This window comes from Carettochelys insculpta, chromosome 12 (genome assembly GCF_033958435.1).
Source record: "Carettochelys insculpta isolate YL-2023 chromosome 12, ASM3395843v1, whole genome shotgun sequence".
NCBI classification, from domain to species: domain Eukaryota; kingdom Metazoa; phylum Chordata; order Testudines; family Carettochelyidae; genus Carettochelys; species Carettochelys insculpta.
Window position 1 is genome coordinate 43496074 of NC_134148.1, and position 8921 is coordinate 43504994.

Here is an 8921-nt window from a genome sequence, read left to right on the forward strand (position 1 = left end):
GAGAGGAAGACCATGAATGGGCATTTTATAATACTTGTTGTTCTCGAAGATACAGACTAACACGCTACCTGTCTGACACAATATTCTAGAATATTTCATACAGTTAACGTAGCAGGTTGCTTACCCGTAGAGGAATTTTTTGTTGACACAAAGTCCATTTAAAGATAGAGAATGAAGACCAGTGCAAAACAGGCATGTATCAGGTGTACCTGCGGATGCATGAAATGTAGCAGGCAATATAATTCCCAGGAAGTTTGTTGTTAAAGAGGAAAAAGCGACCTGATATACTCTTTCTTCTTTGGCGTCCCCTGTTGAAATCCCACGTGAGCTATGTAAGCATTGGCAGAAATGAAACCAAATGTGATGATGCTCTCTGGAGTACTGTTTTGAATTTAATTTACTAGCCTTCTCCTGAGCTCTAGTTCAAATGGGAAGATCCTGTTTCATGTAACAATTTTTTGTTCTGAGGACCCATTTCTGAATCATTTGTCGTCTTGGCGTGCATGAGAAAAACCAGGGGTTTGTATTGCTTAGCAGGGAAGCTGGCTCCCAACTGAACACATCATACAAGTGGAAGGCCTGGTGCAAGCTGGATAAGATCAGTGCAGAGCTTTTGTTAAGGCCATTGCTAGGCTCCACTGAGGGGGGATGCACAGTTTGTCAATATCGTCATTCCCATGAGCAGGAATTTTTGGAGGGGTGTGTGTGCTTTTTTGGTAAATGCGGACCATGGATTTTGTAAATATAAAGAAGTTTGCAATAGTTGTGCAATGAGTGTGCAGAGGAGAGGTTGGTGAAAAAATTGAGTGGAAACAGTGCTTGGTAAAATGATCATCTTTACAACATACTAAACATTTATACAGTAATAAAGGTTCTATAGAAATTACTTTTTAGGAGCTTGCTGTAATATCATAAGTGAAAAACAATATTCCCTCATCTCTGTTGCTAGCATTCAAAGGCATGCTGGGAAATGTAGTTCCTTCCCTGCTCCAGAGCCAGCTCTTGAGGCAGGGAGCTGGCCAAAGAACTACAGCTCCCCGGGTACACTGGGTTCCCCCCATCATGCCCTGCAGGCTCCCCTTGCACAGTGCTGCAGGCAGGAAGGCAGTGAAACCAGATATGCTTGGGGGAGTGCGTTCACACCCTTCGCGCACACACACCTACTCACCTCCCCCCGCTTATGGGCCTGATCACCTATATAAAGTGGTAATTTAATCTAAATTAGGAGTCAGCAGTAGGTAACTGTACAACCAGCAGTGTCTGAGCCCCTGACAATTGTTAATGAATTTATCCTCCCATCATCCGAGTAAGGCAGGATTGTTCTTCCCATTCTACAGAAGGGAAGTGAGGCACAGAGAATCAGGGACTTGTCAGCTTAGACAGGAAGCCTGGACCTGAGCACAATTAACCCTCAGACCCCGGGGGGCTTGTCTGCTATGCTGATGACAAGGCCATAGATAATGCACTGATTACCTCCCTGCTATGAGGGGCCTGAAGGTGCTACCCGGTCCCTTATGAGAGCAGGTCCTTTATCCCTGCAGTGAGGAGATACAGAGGATGTCAGTCCTCAGGGAGAAGAAGGCTCTCTGCTCTTCCTAATTCGCTTGGCAAATCTGCAGCTCCTTCTGAGCCCAGTGGTAAACTTCAGTGGGCTGCTGGGGAGCTTTTTACGAACAAGTTGGTTTCTCATTGATGGAAGCACGGAACAAATCAATCCTCTCACACCTAAGCTAATTAGAATGCAACCGTGCAATTACAGTGCATCAAACAACCATCCAGCGCAAAGGGAAGGGGCTGGGGACACCCTGCTATACTTTTCACGTCTGCCTTTGCTTTTACATTTGTCATCGTGGATTGAGCAGAACTAAAGCCCTTTGGACCAGGAGACTGTCCCTGCACAAATGGCTCCTGGGTTTGCAAGAGCCTCTTGTGTTTGCTGCTGTGTCGACTCAGCGCATAGTTAACCTGTGGAACTCCTTGCCAGAGGAGACTGTGAAGGCTAGGACTATAACAGAATTTAAGAAAGAGCTAGATAAAGTCATGGAGGTTAGGTCCATAGAAGGCTATTAGCCAAGGGTAGGAACGGTGTCCCAGGCCTCTCATTGTCAGAGGCTGGAGATGGATGGCAGGAGACAAATTGGTTGATCATGGTCTTCGGTCCACCCCCTCTAGGGCAGCTGGCACTGGCCACTGTTGGCAGATGGGCTACTGGGCTGAATGGACCTTTATTCTGACCTAGTGTGGCCGTTCTTGTGTTCTTATGACTTCTGGTAAACATTTGATTTAGTCTCAGTGTTCATGTAGCACCAGAAAATGACCATCGCGGGGCAATGCTTTACTCGGTGTGAAACTCACTCTGCAAGGAGGCAGTCTGTAAACCGAATTCCATTGGCGTCCTGTTCCTGGGCCGTCATCGTCACCGGGGCTGGAGGACATGGGAGCCAGATAGTTGTGGATGGGCAGAGCTCAGGATGGAGAGAAACGCTGTCTCTGCAGCTTCTGTTTTCATTTCCCCAGTGCAGCATGAGCCCCGTTGGCGGGGGGCTGTTGGGAATGGGCCAGGTGGGCTGAAAGGGTAGGTGAGATCCAGCTGGAGAGCTGCTCTTGGAGGTAGTTTCCACCAGGGTCGGTAAGAACTCGTGTGTTCTCCTTGTGCTGTGGGGGGTTCTCGCCCTGCATGTATAGCACCAGGGGGAACTGGGATCGTGCTCGGAGTAATGCAGCCTGTGTGTGGATACCAGCGATTCAGTACCAAAGCTGATGGGATGGCAGAGGACCCAGGTGGGCATAGATACCTCAGTGCCTCCTGGTACTCTGCCCTGGAAGTGGTGTGGGGGCTGGAGCTGCAGTATCCCTGCCCGGGGTGGTTGGAGGGTGGGGGGGATGTAAGAATTCCCAGCACTCTACACTGGAGCAAACTCATTGGGTTCTCCTGCCCCAACAGCAGAGCAGCCCACAGGTGGCGTCCACTGTCAGCTGAGCGCTAGGGTAGGCACCCGGTGGAGATTCAGGCGCTGCCCAGCTGATAAGCTGAGTGCCCACAGCCAACCCCAGGCACGTGTTTACTGGTGGTGCACTTCTTCACACACTGTGGTGCACGTGAATGGGAAAAAAAATAGAGGGGCCACTGTCTGCAAGCGACGCCCAGGTTATGACGCATGCAGCAGTGCATCGTGGGTCAGGCTGGGGCTTTGATGGCACACCCCTGCACAGTGGGCAGTGTGGAACTATGCCCAGCAATGGAGGGCTGTGGTCTGGAATGCTGATTGCTGTCCTGCCACGAGGCCCGGCTGGACGGGCAGGGTGGCAGACCTGCCGCCTTTTCAGCGATTGGCTCTCCAGGACAAGCAGACGCTGCTCCTCCCAGAGCAAAGGGCTGGCTGCTGCAAGAGACCCTTGCCTAGCTCTGCACACGTGGGGGAGCGTTCTTGCCTTTTCCCCCTACTGCCCTGCCTTCCGCGACTCCTGCGCCAGCAGCACAATCCTGCCCTGCACATCGTCATTTGGTATGGAAGTTCCTGCCTGCAAGAGGCTGAAGTCAACCGCCAGTCTTAACCCCCTCGAACCCGACCCCCGGCTTGTGTGAGAGTGACTCAAAGGGGAAAAGGTGGGATTAGTTACTAAAAATACAAACAGAGAAAATTATAAGTGATTCTGGGACATGCTTTTGGCAGGAAACAGACCTTTAAAGGTCATTACTTTTCTGACTCGGTTATTACTATATTTTAAGTGTTAGCAAAACTGTTTGCGTTTAGCATAGATTTGAGAGCTTTGAGAAAGGTAGGGAGACTTTCTTACTGGACCCGCCCACCACATTTTGCCTGGGGTGCAATAAACTACCTGTTGGACGTTTTTGCTTACCTGGTTTTCTTCCTGTGTTACCACACAGTGGGTGTCTGTCCTCGTGCCCTGGCTTAGGTGCCAAACTGTGGCAATCATTTAAGCTTAGCTTTAGTGATGACGTCTATCCTTATTCAGTACAGCAGCGAAGCAGGTGCTCAGTTTTAAGCACGCACTTAAGTCTCATTCGTTTCAAGAGGACTTTAGCCAACATTCTTAAAGTTAAGCACCTGCTTAAGAAGGCTGGATTCCCAAGTCCAGATCTCAGCCCATGTTGTTCCAAACGGTGTGCTTCACGCTGGTAGCATCGCTCCCTTGTCTTTGGTTCCCTTTCCCATTCTACTCTCTTAAAGCTGAGCCAGCGTCATCTTCTAACTGCCAGTTTCATTTGGTGCTTGCAGTTTAGTGACAAGCACAGCTGGCTTCAGCAGAAGTTGCTGGTGTGTACTGCTGCTCAGGCTGCGCCCATGGAGTTTGTTACGCTGTGGGTTTTCTGTCCCCCTCTTGTGGTTGGTCCACACCAAGGACAAAAGCCTACTATTGTTAACAGCTAATGGAACTACTCCTTTGTTTCGCCAGTGAAGACTCCTTTTTGGCAGAGGTGAGCGCTGCCACATACGGAGAGGAGCAAAAAACCAAATCTCTAGTCCCTCCGTTTACTGATTGAGGCATTTTTACAATGGAAGTGCTGTGACGAATTAATTCCTTGTCCTCAAGACTTGAAGACTTGCAGCTCCTGGGACAGCCAACAGCAGTAAGTTGCACCCTTTGTTTGGGTTACAGCCAGTGTCTGCTCAGCGAGGGACAATAAAAAATCAAAGACTTCACTCTCGCTGTGGGGACTGGGCCTGCGTCCTTGTTACTCCTCTTGGGATGGGAAGAGCAGAGGGATCATCCTCAAAGTCACAGCAACTGCTAATTGTGTAGTAGGGCAGGCAGGCAGAATCTGCCCATGTTTACGGTTAACCGAGCGGGGCTACAACAGTTCATCGGCATTCAAGTGGGCCAGAATCTGAGTTGTGAAAAACAACCCCCTGGACTGGAAGTTAATGCCCCATCTGACCTTCCACCCCCCGGTGTGTTTGCCCCTTGTACATCATCTTTCATGCTTCTAATACCCCATCATGTGGATCTGATCAAAAGCCCCTCCTACTGAATTCAAAGGCCGTCTATAAATAGCACGGTTGTGCTCTTCCAGCTAGATTGGAGGAACTGGCAAACGTGACCCCTTCCAGGAAATAAGGGCTTTTATTCCTTCCTGAAGTCCTGGTTCCATGTTGCCAGCGCTAGCAGCAACAAACAGCTGGCTTTGTATTAGCTCGCCCCATAAAAGCCTTTCAGAATCAGGGGAAATGGATTTTTAAAATCAGTTTTAAAGGCCTCCGGGGTCTCCACATATTCTCGCAGGCGTTCCTCTTTATTTGTCCCCATATTGTAATCCGCTCCACTTAGGATGCTTTGGTACAGGCGAACATCTGGCTCTCATCACACCTTCTGTTGATTCGCTGATCAACAAAAGCGCTGAGATGAGTCCCAGATGTTGAAGTGTGTCAGTGTTCCATCCACCGCCTGCTTTACGGTGGGGAATAAACCGAGGTGGGTTTTAAAAGCAGAGGACTTCAAGAAGTAGTTGGGTGAAGACTGCGTAGGGGCTTGAGTGTGTGTGTGTGTACTTCTGATGGGTTCCTCAGAGACCTATAAAAACTATTAACGGCTGCCTGAGCTTGACACAGCTTGCCAGGATTTTGCTCACAGCCAGCATGGAACATACACATGTGAAATGCATACTACTAACACACTTTTATTTATTTATTTATTTACTTGGGGTGCATTTTGGAAGCGCTTCTAACAATTTGGTTTGCTGGCAATTCAAATAATACTCATAACTGATTTTTCCCCCCCAAATGCACCTTTAATTAATAAAACCACTAGAAGACATGACAAAGTGGGTCTTTGCCCACAAAAGCTGATGCTCTAATAAATCTGTTAGTCTCTAAGGTGCCAGAGGACTTCTTTTGGTGGATACAGAGTAAGACATCTAGCCCTCTGATACCTTTAATTGAAGGCAGCTCATGTTATTGCAGTATACCTGTGGTGGGAGGATGTGGTGTAGTACACACATTTCTGTTTCAGTCATTTAATTAGATAAATAGCCCTTTGAAGCTGTAGCGTCCCCAATAAATGTCAGTTGTTACTGAATCTGAAAGCTTACGTAGGGCTCAGTCCTGCAAGCTTGGAGTGCTGGCCACAGTAAGAGACAGTTGCGGGAATCATGACAGTAGGGTCCCCACAATGAGAAGTCTCAATACTTCAAAAAACCCACAGGACTTTGCTGACATCTAAGGAAGTTCTTAGACTCATCAGGATCTTTGCCACCTCGTCTACTGGCAGGAATGGCTGGGTGATCTAAAACAACTTTGAAAGAGTGAGCGAACCCTCTTAGCACAGCTCTTGTCATGGTGTTGTCTTCCTGAAACATGGCAAGAAGAATTCTTGGTAACCGCCTGTCCACCCTCGTGTTCGCTCGAGATTGAGTCCTGAAGATGTCAGAGTTGATTTCTCATATTGGTTTCCTTCCAGTGTGTGAAAGACATCACAGGTAGTGTATGTCTCTGTTAGGTTGTCAGAACCTCTGATTTTGAGTCCTTTGATATGCTCAGCATTGATGTAGCTTATGTTCTTTTTCAAATGAAGAGATGAATCTCGTTTTCATTATCATGGATCTGGGGGGCTTGGTCTGCATGACAATGAGGTGGGAAGCCAGTTCTTGTAAGCTTCTGTAAGATCCCCCTTTCTTGAGAGACCTCTCTTCAGAATGCCTTCTGCCAATAGGTATTTTAAACAAAACAGTTTGACAGCCTGCAGGCACATCAGCGAAAGTGCGTTCAGAGAAAGCAGCATATCAAAGAGCTGAGATATCTCCAAGGCAAATGAATCTGTTTTCATCTGGTTTTCCTCTTTGATGTTGTCTAGATGTCTAGTTGTTCAGGGCTCTACTTTTTCTTTTAATAGCTCTGTCTCTGTCAGAGAAACTGAGCTTGTTTTCATTCTGACTTCCTTCCAGAAAGCTACAAAGAGTTCCTGCCCCTGGGTGGTACGTTCCTGGGTCTGTGATGTTGACCAAACCTGTGCAGAAGGCTGAGGAATACTGAGGATGCTGTAAAATGCATTGTGACATATTATTTGCCTTTGTGACACAGCAGTCCTGTTGGAATTTTAGACTAGAAAAATGTTAACTTAAAACAACAAATTGTATGGGACCAGCATTGTTGGTTGGAGAGCGTGAGACCTTCCATAAACCTCGACTCAAGGATGGTTGGAGACTGAAGGTGGATGACTCTCACCTCAGTCCCTTGCCCTTCCAAATGGAGAAGGGCCTTTGGGTTGACTTCACCAGACATAGTGGATCATTGGATGGAATCTAATCTCTCCCACATACATGGGCTGGGAACCATGCATCAACGTGTATTTACGGGGCACCTTTGCCCATCTCACATTCTGTCCACTGGAAGGTTCTGGGTGCTCGCCCTAGTCCCTGCACTTTGGGGGCAAGTTTGTCCCACAGTGGCCACATCAACCGTCCTATGGACAGGGCCTGGGGTGGAGTGGAGCAGGCTGGGAGAGGGGGGCAGGGCGGGGTGGAGCAGGCTGGGAGAGGGTGGCAGGGCAGGGCAGAGTGGAGCAGGCTGGGAGAGGGGGGCAGGGCGGGGTGGAGCAGGCTGGGAGAGGGCAGCAGGGCAGGGTGGGGTGGAGCAGGCTGGGAGAGGGGGGCAGGGCGGGGTGGAGCAGGCTGGGAGAGGGCTGCAGGGCAGGGCAGAGTGGAGCAGGCTGGGAGAGGGGGCCAGGGCGGGGTGGAGCAGGCTGGGAGAGGGTGGCAGGGCAGGGCAAAGCGGACCAGGCTGGGAGGGGGCGGCAGGGCAGGGCAGGGCAGGGCAGGGCAGAGTGGAGCAGACTACCACGTTGCTCTAGCTCCTGCTGCCATGCTGAGTGCTGGGGAGGAAGACACCAGCTGCAGACCTGTGCCAGGCCCCCCAGGATTCCTACAGCTCACGTTTCTTGTGGGAGGGGCTTCGGGCCAGAGGGTGGAGCAGGCACAGACTTGCGGGTGGGACTGGAGCAGAGGCAGGGCGGGAAAAGGCCTGCAGTGAGGCAGTGCCTGCAGCACCAGGACGGGGGCTGCCCCAGGCCCTGTGCCCTCCCTCGGGGGGGACCCAGCTGCTGGAACTAATGCAAACCACTCAGCAGCTTTAAAAATGACCACAGTTTTACAGTGAGTTACGGGAGAGCCATGTCATTGCTTCCCTGCCACGCACACAAATGCCCCCTGCCTGAAGCACAGGGGGACAGTGCTGAGTTCCGGAGAGTGACAGGTTTAAAGCCCAATACCGTGTGATTGCTCCGGGCTGGAAATATCGACTTTGTGTCTTCGTGCAGCCGGGCGTTTCCGCCCCCCTGAAGGTAGAAGTTTTTCTCTTCCTCTGCCCTGTAAGACATCAAGGCTTTAGTGATGTTTACCTGGGGAAGAGCAGAGGGTGGTTGGTTGCCACTGTGGAGCCTGGTGCAGTCTGGAGGGGCAGATGGAGGAAGAGAGAATAAATCAGCCTGTGACATGAGCTCACAGAGGTGGAGCCTGCGGTTGGGTTAGGTACGTTACCCACAAGTGTCCTGATTCAGAGGGGATTCTTCTTCCTTCCTTGCCCCGTACCAGCCTACCGGGCTGACCGTGAAAGAACTCCCCACACTGCCTGCCCTAGTGCACGGTGCAGCTCTCGCTCCCTGGAGGGCTGCGGGGCAGTAGCTGACCTGTTACACAGCGCACATGCAGCCTGCCTGGCTCTCAGGTGTTTCACTAGTCAAATGCAATGAGGAGGGAAGTCTGAGCTTGTGCTTCAAGCCCAAGTCTGGAGCTCAGGAGAGCTCGGTTCTGTTCTGACTCTGCCACAGACTGTGTGGGTGACCTCGGGCAAGCGACTCGGTCTCCTCTGTGCCTTAGTTTCCCAGCTAAACTGAGGTAATGGTTCCTTTGTCTGTTTAGATTATACACTCCCTGGGACAGAGCCTATGTCTTCATGCCTGTGCAA